General features: G+C 39.5%; 1 long non-coding RNA gene across 1 annotated transcript in view; it reads left to right on the plus strand.

Annotated features, from left to right (window-relative positions):
- Nucleotides 1-2,764: 2,764 nt before the first annotated feature.
- Nucleotides 2,765-15,900, plus strand: part of LOC113887679 — an 83,137-nt gene continuing 70,001 nt past the window's right edge. Inside the window, exon 1 of the long non-coding RNA XR_003509796.1 lies at nucleotides 2,765-2,821. This is a non-coding gene — a long non-coding RNA (uncharacterized LOC113887679). The remainder of the gene's footprint in view (nucleotides 2,822-15,900) is intronic.

The raw sequence follows: 15,900 nt of genomic DNA on the forward strand, positions 1-15,900 counted from the left end.
CCTGGTGGCTTAAGGGAGCTTCCCCAATCCCCAAGGCAATCGAATTTTACTTTATTTCTTATTTTTAAAAACATTTATTTATTTATATTTGGCTGTGTCAGGCCCTGGTTGTGGCAAGTGGACTCTGTAGTTGTGACACATGGGCTTAGTTGCCCCACAGCATGTGGGATGTTAGTGCCCCAGTCAGGGATTGAACCTGTTTCCTCTGCATTGGAAAGTGGATTCTTAACCTCTGGAGCACCAGAGAAGTCCTGACAATTGAGTCTTAAATCACGTCTGATTCATCTAAGACACTTGGAAAAAGATACTCAATTATTAGCTCTTGTGTTCAAACTCTCATTATGGATGCATCCCGGGGAAGACTGAGAGATAGGCAAAGAGGGCAGGACAGGGAGCACGAGATGGCGGTTCCTGGAAAGACTTGATCCATGCCTTCGGTGGGAATATCTGAGTTCTCTTCATACCTTGTCTAGGCAGGACCCTCTTCGAAGGGCTTTTGTGCAGTGATCACAGGGAGAGTCCATGAAAGTGGCTCATCCTGTAATCTGGGTGAGCAAGTGCCATTCCACCCTGTGAAACCAGAGCCAAGGGTTGTGTGGAGCATCCAGCACTCCCTTTCATGATGGATCTGCTACACTGTGGAGCCCAGGACAACGTAAATCACAGATAAAAACTACCATTGAAGATCAGTATCTGAAGAACTTAGGGATAAATCAGCCCAGTGCATTCTTGTCAGAAAAGAAAAAAGCCAAGCTCAGGGTAATTAAAGTAAAAGGTCACATACTGGTATAGTAGAAGATCCAAACCCTAATCCTTATCCCCTGATTCCTCCTCTTGGATCCTTCTTGTATATATCATTCTCTCCATTCCCTGGGACGAAAATCAATGAGTTCTACGCCCCAGTTCATTCACAGCTTCTTCAGTGCTACCATTACTACTATTTACCTCTACTACTAATTCTAACTAACAATGATAAAGCCCCCACTATATGTCAGGTCCTGTTCTCAATTACTTACCTATGTTAGCTAATTTCAGTTTCACACAGATTCCAGGATAGATTCATCATAATCCTCCTGTTATAGGTGAAGGGATTGAAATTTAAAGAGATCGAGTGTCGTGCTTGAGGTCATAGCCCTAGTTGATAATTATTGTAATAAAATAAATCCCTTAAGCATTCAGATAGTCCACTCTGATTGAATCCATGAGATGTAGAATTGCGTGGTAGATGCCGTGAGCTGCATCTGTCTTGCCCCCTACCCACCCAGTCTTCTCTCTCTCTCTATCACACACACATGCATATGTACAATCAATGATGTATGTTTAGAACATGACTGAGGATGTTTAACTAAGATTCTTCTGACAGGACCCTTTGCAGGACATTTGTCTGGTGAGCAGGACCGTGACTCGCACAGCGGTTCTGAGAATACTCTTTTCAACCCTCCATTGTTGCTTCTTTCTTCACCTCTCTCTCCCCCTTTTCCTTCTCTTCTTCCTTCCCTCCGTTACACTCTGGCTTTTCCATTTTTCTCCTTCTGTTTCACCAATTCTTCTTCTTCCAAGTATTTTCATCAGCGTTTCTGTGATCCTCCTTCCTGAGCATTCCCTTTATAATTATCTAGGTCATTTGTTCCTTTTCCACAAGAGATAACTCCTTAGTTGTTTTTTTTTTTTTTTTCCTATTACTGGAGACATAACAACTAAAATGCTGAATCAGTCTCCCAAATAACTTACTGCTTTTTTTCATTTGGATGTTGACATTAATTACAGTAATCTGGGTCCTGTCTTTACTTGTAACAAACGAGACCCAACCCTTTCATCCTTATCTGCTCGCAGCCATGCATTCTGAAGATCAATAAATTTGTTCACAATGCTGGAAAACAGATGTGATTTTTTTTTTTTGCCATTCCTCTGCTGTTTTTTGTCTTACTCTGTTTCAGCATTTTAGAGTGCTGTAGCTTTCAGACATAACTGTGCTTGAGGAAACCAAAACAAGCACCATGAAAAGGATAGAAATGAAAAACTCTTTTAAAATAATGTTTTCAAAGGAACAATGACAGGAAAAATAATTGGAAGATAACTCTTTTATTAATAATAACTTATAAATATTTTGATAGATTTGAAGTTTGGCTGGGGAGATATTAACTCGACTGTTCTCATAAGGATATGAAGCAGAGAAAATGAGAGTGGTTTTGAATTAATTGTCATGTGATAGAATTTCTCTAGGAAAAATAATGCATAAATGTTTACAAAGAGGTAAAAGGAGTGGGAAATTAATCAGCTTGTGTCGTCTTTTGCATTCACTTTTCTAAAACTGAAGTATTGAGAAATATCTGAAAGTGGAGATGAGATTCCTCTTCAAATGAATACTATCAATCACTTGAAAAGATTCAAAAATTGGATGAAAATTACTCAAAGGATTATGATAAAGAGAGCAGAGGAAGGGATAGTTTGTTTCGAAGTGATGCCGACTGGGGGAGGGAACGTGGCAGTTAGTGGAAGTAGAAATGGGCTGACCTTTTGGAACAGAGGTGACTAAGGTTGGACGCCCAGAGCTATTTGGGGAGAAATAAGTCAACAGATGTTTCTAGCAGCCTATGGCAAATGAAAAGTTCAAATTGTTACGCAGAACTGAGGTGGGCATCATGATAACAAACAGAGAACAGCAGCATTAGAAGTAGCTATTGGCCGCCCTCATCTGGAATAAATTTGCATAGTCTTCTACAAGTATTGGGGGAGTAACAGCTATTAAGCTAGTGTTTATAAACAGAGATAACTCACAAGAACTAGCAACTACTGGGGCCGCTGGTGGTGAGAGAAGAAGGTAAGGAAAGTTCAATGTTTCCTGTTGGTCCAAAACAGTTTTCAGACAGTGAAGGTGTTCAGAGGACAATATGTAAAACTCTGCTTTTAAAGTTTATCCATAACTCGGGGACATCTTGTTAGTTAAATGAGAATTTTAAAAGTGTCTTATGAGAGATGTAGACTTTTAGAAAAGAGAAAGCATCAAGTAACATTATGTACAAAAATTTTATGTGTTTATTTTTACTGGGATTTGTTTTAGGGGAAAGAGTCATAAAACATCTTCAGTAATTGTTCAGAATGTCTAATTCATCAGTTGGAAATCAAGAGATTTTATGCCAGGAAATGTCTTGTGGTACTTTACAGTAAGTATCAGTCAATGAAATCTGAAAATCTTTATAGGTATGGAGGTGGCAGTTATCGTATTAATTTTACCCAGGAAGAAAGAAGAAAGGGCTGAATATTACCCCTTAAATCAATGAAACAGTTGTAGTATTGCAGCCCAGAGCTCTGTGTCCATTCTTATATTCATTTCCTGTGCTGTTCTTCAGGAACATGTTTGTATCTCTCCAGTTATAGAGACCTTTGCCAAATTCAAAGGTTCATGGAGGCATGACACAACTGCATTGAATCATTTTAAAATAAGGTGTCTTAACCATTTCCATAGAGGGCTCATTCCAGGAAAATGTGAAAACTTGAGATAAGGTGATTGAACTAAATAATAAACCCATTTTGTTGTTGTTCAGTTGCTAAGTTGTGTCTAACTCTTTGTGACCCCATGGAATGTAGCCCACCAGGCTCCTCTGTCCATGGGATTATTCAGGCAAGAATACTGGAGTGGGTTGCCATTTCCTTCTCCAGGGGATCTTTCTGACCCAGGGATTGAAGCTGGGGCTCCTGCATTGCAGGCAGTTTCTTTACTGCCTGAGCCTTCAGGGAAGCCCAATAAACCTGTTAGATGATTCTTTCTAAGGCTTGGGAGACATGCTTCAGAGAGGACAAGAGTATGTTGATATGAGAAATTAATATATGATTATAGTGTGACTGAAAATCAATGGAGAAAGTATAGATTGGATTGGGTTGTAGATAACATTAAAACTAGCTTATTTTATGTAAAACATCATGAATATATATATAGTCAAGTGGATTAATAATTAAATATGAGAGGTAAAACTATAGAATTAGGAGGAGAAAAATTGAAGACTATTTTGGTAACCTGGGATGAAAAGAGCTTCTTAAATAAAATTCCTAAAGTTCATGTGCCATTCTGAAGAAAAATCTGATAACATTTAGTAAAATGAAGTGTTAACATACCCTATGTCCTTACATCTGTATCCAGGATGTGTAGCTCAGAGAAGTTTCATGCAAGTCCATCAAGAAGATATTTAAATTTGAAATTTGTTACAGGGTTGTTTTTGGTAACAGGCAGTTAGAGATAGCTGCTTATCATGATAATTAATCCTTTTGCAGTATGTATGTGTATCAGATCATCGCATTGTACACTGTAAACTTACCCAGTGTTATACATCATTTATATCTTGATCAAGCTGGGGAAAAAATAGCTGGAGACTACTAGATGCAGGCCCCAGAGGGAAGTGATAAGTACCATGTGGAAAGATATGTGTAGCAGTTAGATCCAACTAGATAAGCCTACCAAGTGATCAATAGCTCTTGAAAAGGATAGTGCTGAGTTAAAAAGAGAAAACAAACGAACATGCATGCATATAATATAATACAGAGGAAAGAATGAATATCTCACATATTAGGAAATGAGTCAGTGGTAGGAGATGAAAATAGTACATTGGGGATAAAAGAGAATCGATACAAGAAGAAGAGATGGGTCTTCCAGGGAGGAACGATGATGATGTGCAATGAATTATAGAGTATGATTAATTCAAACCCATGCACACCAAAAGCAAACAGCCTAATGATTAATGACTTATAAATGCAGATGAAGTAAGTGTCATTTGAACAAGGGGAGGTTTGTTTGTTTTCATGACCTCAAGTAAAGCACATGGCATGATGGAGAGTGGCATCCTGGTAGGATGGAGAAGCTTTGAAAGATACAGTATACAAAACAGGTTGAGTCTTGGGTTGTGGCAGCACAATGTCAGCTGTGCACATGATTTAAACTGAGTCTCGTGCTCCTGATTTGTATGTGAAAATGATAATAATTTATCACACACACATCAGTGGTGCTTTATGCATTTTTAAAGGTCAGAAAAAATATTATAACTGTTTACAGTTCATAAATGGTTTTTAAAAAATATAAATTTATTTATTTTAATTGAAGGTTAATTACTTTACAATATTGTATTGGTTTTGCCATACATAAACATGAATCTGCCACAGGTATACACGTGTTCCCCATCCTGAACCCCCCTCCCTCCTCCCTCCCCGTACCATTCCTCTGGGTCGTCCCAGTGCACCAGCCCCAAGCATCCAGTATCATGCATCAAACCTGGACTGGTGATTTGTTTCATATATGACATTATACATGTTTAATGCCATTCTCCCAAATCATCCCACCCACTCCCTCTGCCACTGCTGCTGCTGCTAAGTCACTTCAGTTGTGTCTGACTCTGTGTGACCCCATAGATGGCAGCCCACCAGGCTCCCCTGTCCCTGGGATTCTCCAGGCAAGAACACTGGAGTGGCTTGCCATTTCCTTCTCCAATGCATGAAAGTGAAAAGTGAAAGTGAAGTCTCTCAGTCGTGTCTGACTCTTAGCTACCCCATGGACTGTAGCCCACCAGGCTCCTCCATCCATGGGATTTTCCAGGTAAGAGTACTGGAGTGGGGTGCCATTGCCTTCTCTGCCCTCTACCACAGATGGCTTCAATTTTATTTTGTGTATGCTGCTAGATCCCACATCTGTCCAGCTGTGACTTTCATTTCTCTTCAGAATCAGACTTAACTTCTCACTTGATATCTCTACTTGGATATTCAGCAGATACCTAAATTCAGAATGTCCTAAACTGAATCATTATTCTCAGTTCTTTCTGCCTGTTCTTCTTAATTTTCCCCTCTCTCTGTGAACAATATTACTGTCCACATACTTCCTAAGACAGACTCCTCAGAACTGAACCGCTATCTTTCCTCTCTCATTTAACCCCTCTTCCAAACAGTAATGATGTATGTTAGTTACAGCTTCTTAATTGCTCTTATTCATCCTCAAAATGACTATCTTTTTTTGGTTAATGTATATAAATAATTATTTCTTTATTTTTTAAATATTGATTTATTTATTTTAATTGGAGGATAATTACAATATTATGGTGGTTTTTGCCATATATCGACATGAATCAGCACATGTGTCCACCCATTCTGAACCCCTCTCCCACCTCCCTCCCCACCCCATCCCTCTGGGTTGTCCCAGAGCACCGACTTTGAGTGCCCTGCTTCATGCATCAAACTTGCAATGGTCCTGTGTTTTACATATGGTAATATATATGTTTCAATGCTATTCTCTCAAATCATCCCACCCTTGCCTTCTCCCACTGAGTTTGAAAGTCTGTTCTTTACATCTATGTCTCCTTTGCTGCCTTGCATATAGGATTGTCATTACTGTCTTTCTAAATTCCATATATATGCGTTAATATTTGTGTTTCTCTTTCTGTATTTGTGTTTCTCTTTCTGACTTACTTCACTCTGTATAATAGACTCCAGTTTCACCCACCTCATTAGAACTAACTCAAATGCCTTCTTTTTTATAACTGAGTAATACTCCATTGTGTATATGTACCACGACTTCCTTATCCATTCATCTGCCAATGGACATCTAGGTTGCTTCCATGTCCTAGCTATTGTAAAGAGTGCTGCAATGAACATTGGGGTACATGTGTCTCTTTCACTTCTGGTTTCCTCGGGGTATATGCCCAGCAGTGGGATTGCTGGATTGTATGGCAGTTCTATTCCCAGCTGTGTAAGGAATCTCCACACTGTTTTCCATAGAGGCTGTACCAGTTTGCATTCCCACCAACAGTTTGTAAGAGGGTTCCCTTTTCTCCACACCCTCTCTAGCATTTATTGTTTGTAGACTTTTTGATGGCAGCCATTCTGACCAGTGTGAGATGATACCTCATTGTGGTTTCATCCTCAAAACAACTCTTGAATCCGTTACCATTAGCAGTTGCTTAAATAGCCTCAAGGAACTCCTTTAACATTTAAAAAAAATTTTAGTTGAAATATAGTTGATTTACAGTATCATGTAAGTTTCAGGTGTATAGCACAATTCAATTATATATTATACACACACATACATACACCTATATGTATTCAGTTGCATATATATATTTATTCTTTTTCCTATTCTTTTCCTTTATAGGTTATTACAAAATATTGAGAATAGTTTCTGGTGTTATACAATAGGTACTTATTAATTATCTGTTATATACATAGTAGTGTAAGAAATTCCTGATATTGACCTTCTTTCCTATAACATTTCCAGTCTTTTTTGGAATGGTTTTTTATTTTATTTTATTTTTTTGGCCACACCACACTGCCTGTGGGATCTTAGTTCCATGATTAGGGACTGAACCCATGCTCCCCTGCAGTGGAAGTGTGGAGTCCACTGGACTGCCAGAGAATTTCCCTTTTGAACAATTTAGAGTGATCTTTCTAAATCCAGATAATAATACTTCATTTCCCTGTTTAAAACTCTTCCATGACTCCCCACTCCCTGGTCTATCATGTCTAATCTAAACAGCTGATTGTGATTTGACCTTTGCTTATCACCCTCTCAGCCTTCACATGTCTTTCAAACAGTAAGTCATGACACCATGGTATCTCATGACCTTTGTGTTTTGGGTGTTGACTGACACTTTTAAATGAAAAACCATAGGACAAGAAAAAAGTACATTGCTTGTAGTCTGGCTAAGTATTATGTCATGACCTTTTGATTCACACATCCATACATAGACACACCTGTACATATATTCAATACATACGTAGAGACTCTAGATGGAAAATTTAGTTTTTATCCTGACACCCAGAATCCTCCATCTTTCTGTCATTTCTCTGTGCTGACAACCCAAGTAGACTGCTTGTATCTCCCAAAACATATATGGGTTTTCTTTCCTTTTGTGATTTCTATCTCTGCCTCCCAAAATACCTTGCTTCCTGTGACCTGCACAACTCTTATTCTTTCTATATTGATTGAGCTTCAGAGTCACCTCTTCACGGAGGTTATTTTTGATTCTCACATGGTCCCCAAAGCAAGACATAATGTCATTTCCATGTAATCCTCTAATATTACATGCTTATACCTATTTTCCCTCCTTTATAGTATCTTGTAATTTTCTGTTTAGGGATTCTTTTCTTATGAAACTGATAGCTCCCTGAGAACAGGGAGTGTGTGTTACTATCATCATTTTGATTACATCTTCCACAAAATTGATGGAGCAGAGGAGATGATCTCTAAAATTCCTCCCAGCTCTTAATTTCAAGATAAATGTAATTCTCGACTTGACATTTTAGGCAATATTTAATGATAAAGTGCATAGGTATTGACTGGTCTGATTTGGTTGTCAACGTGGCTGGGCTACTATTTATGATTTGTCAGTTTAGACACGTTTGTGTCTGTTCCTGATTGAATCTCATACAGCTGTGACATGGGACATTTCCCTGTTTGTCCCCAATAGTTACCGATATATAAGATAGAAGAAAAAAATGTTCATCTTCTGTGACAGGACGGGAGCACCTAAGGTCTTTCTGTAGGTTGACAAACATGCTGATTGAAATATGAAAAATTCAGCCATGTGTCCCTAGGTATCCAGTTATATGGTAGAATGAAGATAGCACATCTCATTGCCTTTTGTTAAATGCTTTTTTTTTTTCTGTTTTAATCCAGATGTTCTATGTTTTATATGCACACACTTAACAGTGTCCTTGCACTAGAGATACTTTAAGTGATAAATGATATGTTTCTCAACATCCAGTCATCCAAATACCTAATAAACTATCTTTCCCTTAGTATTTTCAATAAACTAAGGTTACTATGTTTCCCTAAGGGAATTTCGCAACTATGGAATTAATGACAGTGCCAGAACCACCAATTTTGTTATGGCCAAGAGCAAAAGTGGGGGAAAGAGCTTTAGAAAATGAACTACTTACCTAATGAAAACAAATCAATGGTTAGAGAAAGGACATTGTTATAAAAGCCCTGGCTCTGCTGACTAACCATCCCATTTTTCTTTTTAGAAGGAAAAAAAAAATTCCAAGAGGAATTCTTCAGAGCAGACAATTTCTTCTCTGGACTTTGCTCATACATATTTTTATTTATAAACTTAACGTTGCCAGACACTGTTTGAAATTCATTGACTTTTATCACTCAAGTTTTAAAATGCCTTTGTAAGTCCTAGATTTATTCAAAGAACTATTGGAGCTTGGAATGAGAGAGTGTCCTGCCTTGTCTCCTTGCCCTCGCCCTCTGTAGCTGCCAGCTTCGGTCTAGTCCTCTCTGCTGACCACACCCCTTCCTCTTTGCTTCTGCAAGAGTGGCTTCTTATCTCCTTAGGTCAAGACCATTCTCTCTTTCCCTTGAGGAAGCCAGGAGACAACCCAAAATGAACCTAAAAATGCCTCGACCTCCATCCATTCATTCATTCATAAATATTTATTTAGCACCTACTATTTGGAAAACTGTATTCTTGGCACCAGAGATCAGGGGACAGTCTAAAATGCCTGCCCTCATGAATCTTAAACTCAGTAGGCTCCTGCGGCTGGCTTTGCATCATCTAAATAATCTGTTAGTAGACTGTCTTAACTGCAAATGCCTGTACTTGTGAGATAAATCCAGAAGGTACTTCGCTCAGGAAGACTGGATTTAATGAAATCTCTAAAAGCTGAATCTGTTAAAGTTGGGTTATGTAATATTAAGATACAGGGAGATACATTAATAATTCCTCTTTGTATTCCTATGACCATGATGTTAAATGTTTTCATATATTGCTGAGACACACACACACAGAGTTTGGTTTTATCATTAAGAAAAACAAACGAACACACACACACACATAGAGAAGTGGCACATATTTGTAGTTCTCTAAGATCTGGATTCCAGTTTCACAGTCCCTATTCATAATTGGACAGTTTCCGGAAAGCTGAGTCTTTGTTACGCTTTTGAAAACTGGAGTTCTGTTTCCTTCTTAATAGAGTGGTAAAATTCCTAGATTGACAAAATAATTAGGGGGCCATGTAGGAAGACTGCCTGTTCACTTGAGGCATCCTTCATGCTATTTTTCTGAGAACTTAGCAGATCATCTCAACTTCCTTTTAAACTGTTCCAATGATGAGAATTTAATTTCTTTATATGTAACTTCATTCTCTATTAAGACTCTTAGTCTTAGTAGTTTTTTCTTTACTAACTTGAAGCCTGTTTTCTAAAATATTCACATATTGGTTCTAATTCTTCCTATCAAGGACCCTATATGCCAGCTTCCCATGGTTTTACCTTGGCTCTTCTTACTTGAGGGGTCACTCCATATCCCTCATGATTGCTAGATCTTCCTCATTTTGTTCACCTTCCAGGATGAGGTGAATTGACTTTCTCTAGTTCAATACTCCTAGTAAACTATAGAGTGCGAAACAGGACACGTGGTCTGGATGTAGTCTGTCTAGTGTAACTCTTTCTTACCATCAAATCCTTGACAGTCTGCATGCACTTATGTCCTGTCTGTATGCTTTATGTTCATAACTTTTTTCCCCAACAGGCCCCAGCATGGTGAACTTGTGGTGAGCTACACATAGAATATATAGAAAATTTAGGGTCACAGTGAAAAGCTAACAATAAAGTGAAATCCACAAGGTCTATCATGACTTTATTTTAATTATTACCACAGGGGTTTGCTGTGCCAATTACCTTTTTGTTTAGCACTGCCCAGTCGTGGCAAGTGCCAATAAGGAAATTTGCACCTCCAAGTACAGTAAAATATGAATTATGGAAAAAAAGAGTGTTTTAGTTGTACATAAGGGGTAATATATTAAAAAAATGTGTATTCTCTAATGATACACTTCAGATGAAGAAACTAGCTATACTCTTGAATATATTAGATGTTTCTGACCATGACATGACTGAGCTACTGAACTGAACTGACCATGTTACTCTTATGTTCCAAAGATAAAGCCAAGTTTTGTAGACTAAAACAGAAGAATCCAGAGAGAACAAGAACTAGTTGAGGAGTTAATTATAAAAAGAAATGGTTCTCCTGAAAGATGTGTGGGTTGTCTTAGTCACTTCAGGCTGCTATAATATAGTGCCATAGACTGGGTGGCTTATAAACAATAGAATTTATTTCTCACAGTCTGGAGGCGGGAAGTCCAGGATCAAGGCACCAGCGGATGTGATATACGGTGAAGGCCTCCTTCCTGGTTCAGAGATGGCTTTCCTCTTGCTGTATCCTCACATGGTGGAGAGAGGGAGAGAGCTCTCGGGGTTTTCTTTTATAAGGGCACTATCCCCATTCCTGAAGAATCCACCTCATGGCCTGATCACTTCCCTAATCAGTACTCCACCTCTTGATACCATCAGGGCTTAGGGGTTTGTTTGTTTGTTTGTTTTGTTTTTTATTGGCTGTGTTGCGTCTGCAAGGGCTTTTCTCTAGTTGCAGTGCACGGACTTCTCATTGTGGTGGCTTCTCCCGTTGTGAAGCTCGGGCTATAGGGTGCATAGGTTCAGTAGTTGTAGCATAGGCTTAGTTGCTGCACAGCATGTGGGATCGTCTGCATTGGCAGGCAGATTCTTACCCACTTTACCACCAGGGAAGTTCCCTGGAGCTTAGGTTTTAACATAGGAATTTGGGAGGTGGGAGCACAGACAGTCTATAAAACATGATGTAGTAAACACCACTAAAGTGTGTTTTTAATGGTCCTGAAAATGACAAAGCCAAGAAGAAAAATGAAGCTTAAAAATGATAAACTGTCATCATTAAGAAGCATCCATGTTGTTGATTGTAGGCAACAGAATAAAAGCTCTGTAACTTTGTGAAATAATTAGGTGGTCATTCATGCATATACTATATTAATCTCCAATTGAACAAAACATACTGAATTATATCAGAGAACTGTTATAATCAGGTATGGGTAAATGGCAAATGTCAGTTTTTAACCTTTTAATCTTTGCATTATACAGTTCGAATATCAAACATGTTCTATGAAGACAGATTTAAACAGATCTGTCCTGTGGGTATAAATTTTTTATAATGTCCTGGTTAGTCCTGAACTAGGTCTCTTTGGGTATCAGCTGGTGATTATATAGAGAGTTTGGTTTTTGTTTTTCCTAAGGGAGAAGAGAGACTCCCTTACATTATATGGGAGGCTGTGAGTGTATTTGCATATATGCAAATTCTGCAACATTATATACTAGGCTTCTCTCATAGCTCAGTCGGTAAAGAATCTACCTGCAATGCAGGAGACCCAGGTTCAATTCCTGCATCAGGAAGATCCCCTGGAGAAGGGAATGGCAACCCACTCCAGTATTCTTGCCTGGAGAATCGCATGGAGAGAGGAACCTGGAGGGCTACCGTCCATGGGGTCACAAGAGTCAGACATGACTGAAGCAACTAAACCAACCAATATACAAGGGACTTGAGCATCCACAAATTTTGATATCTGTGGAGGGGTCTGTGGATACCGAGGCACAATTGTACATGTACAGATAGAAAAATGCATAGAGAGAAATAACTTTATAAAAACTAGATCATATTATATATACTACTTTAAAGAAAACTGTTAAATTTGACTTGATTTATTTAACTGAACACAAGGGAAATGAAGTGAAACTAAAGTTATTGTTTGTATTCTTCAGGACAAGATGTACAAGTTCCTAAATTATCCATTTAAAAAGACCTAGATTAAAGGTTATATAAAGCAAATAATTGACTTTTATTATGCCCTTTTTAGAAGCTAAGTTTCATTTTTAGGTGGTATTAGCTTTACCCTCTTTATTAAAGATAATGTAGTTAACATTCTTAAATTATTCCACCTTTTGATTTTTGTAGTGCATTTATTTTTAAATTTGCAAAGATATACAGTAGAATCTTTAAACACTGATTTTACAGGCTAACCTTTAATCTTTACAATCACAAGCAGATTTACTAATATTTATTATGTTTACAAATGCTGGATATTTAAACAAATTGAAGTAAAATCTGTAGACAAGGAGAAACTCTTTAGAATTCTTGATCTCTTTTCCATCCACGCCTGGATTTTATTGTTTTGAATTCCCAGAGAGCTGTAGAGTGAATCAATGCACAGTATTTAGACAGAATGGAATTGACACTCCAGGAGATCAGAAATAGTTTTGAATTCTCTCCCAATGCCCCATTCACATAAGTATTTGATAACTAGCTTAAAGGCAGAATTGTTAGAGTACCGTTATCTGCACATATATTTGCTTTTGTTCCTTCCATGTGTCTAGGGAGTTGTTTTCAAATAAGTGCCAGTATTTAGAATATTTACCATTTTAGGTTGTAGGCACAAAGCTGTATATGTTGAACTCTATTAGGACTTTTAAGGGTAACTTTTACCTTATGGGGCTTCTCTGCTGGTCAGATGGTAAGGAATCTGCCTGCAATGCAGGAGACCTGGGTTGGATCCCTGGGTCAGGAAGATCTCCTGGGGAAGGGAATGGTTACCCACTCCAGCATCCTTGCCTGACAGAGAAGCCTGGTGGGCTACCGTCCATGGGGTTGCAAAGAATTGGATGCAACTGAGTGACTAACTCTTATCTTTCACACATATTAATCTCCAAGTTAAGTCACAGTGCTTTACAACATTTAATGTGCATATACACATATGAATACATGTGTGTGTGTGTGTGTTGTGGTTGTGCTCAATCATGTCTGATTCTTTGTGACCACAGGGGCTATAGACCGCCAGGCTCCTCTGTCCATGGGATTTCCCAGGCAAGAATACTGCAGTGGGTTGCCATACACTTCGCCAGGGCATCTGCCTGACACAGGGATCGAACCTGCGTCTCTTGCATCTCCTGCACTGGCAGGCAGATTCTTTACCAATGAGCCACCTTGGAAGCCATATATGTGTACATGAATATGCATACATGTATGTATGTATATACGGAGAAGGCCCTGGCACCCCACTCCAGTACTCTTGCCTGGAAACTCCCATGGATGGAGGAGCCTGGTGGGCTACAGTCCATGGGGTCGCAAAGAGTTGGACAAGACCAAGCGACTTCACTTTCACTTTTCACTTTCATGCATTGGAGAAGGAAATGGCAACTCACTCCAGTGTTCTTGCCTGGAGAATCCCAGGGACAGGGGAGCCTAGTGGGCTGCTGTCTATGGGGTCGCACAGAGTCGGACACGACTGAAGCGACTTAGCAGCAGCAGCAACATGTGTGTATATATGTGAGCATGTTTACATATACATATGTATTCATGTGTATTTGTGTGTGTGAGAGAGAGAGACGGTGACAGAGAGTGTGTGTGTAGTAATTGCTCTGATCATTTAAGCTTGATTCTATTTTAGTTTTCATGTTCCCTATCAGTCCTTTTCACTCATAGTGATGCAAATCCCAAATAGAGCAGGGAAGTTTCCATGACTTGAAGAGACAGAAAGGCTGAGGTGTCTGGGGCTTGCAGGGCAAGGCATGAATGAGGAGAAGCTTCATGAGGAAAATGTTTCAGGAACCTGCACCAGAGTCCCCTGGAGTCTCTTCCTGAGAACTGACGTGTGTGGGAGTAGAAATTCCATGAAGCTGGGCAACAATCAACCAGAAAACTGTAAGCTGAACAGCTACTAGAAGTCAGAGAGCACCAACAGTTAGCCTCAGACCACTGTTCTAGTCCCAGCTGTTTTTGTATTCATGGCATCACCCATGAGACATGGGAGTGAGCAAGCCTTAGATGATTCCAGCACCCAGCCTTGGCACCATCCTTGCTTGCTCTGGGCTGGCTGTGGTGTGTGGCGGCTTGAAATGGGGTCTCAATTCCCTAACTGGGAATCAAACCTGGGCCGTGGTGGTGAAAGCACCGAATCCTAACCACTAGACCACCAGGGACTAGCAGCTAGAAGCAGGGCGTTGGCTCTTGTCTTCTTTGTTTTTTTTAAAGAATTTCAGCAAAAAGGTGGAAATTGGTAAAGCGGATAAAAGCATTTATTAAGAGCAGAGAATGTGTGGAAAGATACATGGCAGGCTGAAAGGGAGTCGAGTGCTTTAGGGGTGGTTTAAATCATTGATGGCAGAAAGTAAAGAAGAACCAAAGAGCCTCTCGATGAAAGTGAAAGAGGAGAGTGAAAAAGTTGGCTTAAAACTCAACATTCAGAAAACAAAGATCATGGCATCTGGTCCCATCACTTCATGGCAAATAGATGGGGAAACAATGGAAAGAGTGAGAGACTATTATTTTGCGGGGCTCCAAAATCACTGCAGATGGTGACTGAAGACATGAAATTAAAAGACACTTGCTCCTTGGAAGAAAAGCTATGACCAACCTAGACAGCATATTAAAAAGCAGAGACATTACTTTGCTGACAAAGAATCATCTAGTCAAAGCTATGGTCTTACCAGTAGTCATGTATGGATGTGAGAGTTGGACTGTAAAGAAAGCTGAGTGCCAAAAAATTGATGCTTTTGAGCTGTGGTGTTTGGAGAAGACTCTTGAGAGTCTCTTGGACTGCAAGGAGATCCAACCAGTCCATCCCAAAGGAAATTAGTCCTGCATATTCATTGGAAGGACTGATGGTAAAGCTGAAACTCCAATACTTTGGCCACCTGATGAGAAGAGCTGACTCATTGGAAAAGACTCTGATTCTGGGAAGGATTGAAGGCAGGAGGAGAAGGGGACAACAGAAGATAAGATGGTTGGATGTCATCACTGACTCAATGGATATGAGTCTGAGCAAGCTACGGGAGTTAGTGATGGACAGGGAAGCCTGGCATGCTGCAGTCCATGGGGTCACAAAGAGTCAGACACGGCTGAGAGACTGAAATCTCTGATTTCAGTTCACGGCTGAACTGAAATCATGATGGGGCTTCCCTGATGTCTCAGCAGTAAAGAATCAGTCTGCAAATGCAGGAGATACAGGTTCTGTCCCTGGAATGGGGAAGATGCCCTGGAGAAGGAAATGGTTACCCACTCG

This window comes from Bos indicus x Bos taurus, chromosome X, assembly GCF_003369695.1.
Source record: "Bos indicus x Bos taurus breed Angus x Brahman F1 hybrid chromosome X, Bos_hybrid_MaternalHap_v2.0, whole genome shotgun sequence".
In the NCBI taxonomy this organism is placed as follows: Eukaryota; Metazoa; Chordata; class Mammalia; order Artiodactyla; family Bovidae; genus Bos; species Bos indicus x Bos taurus.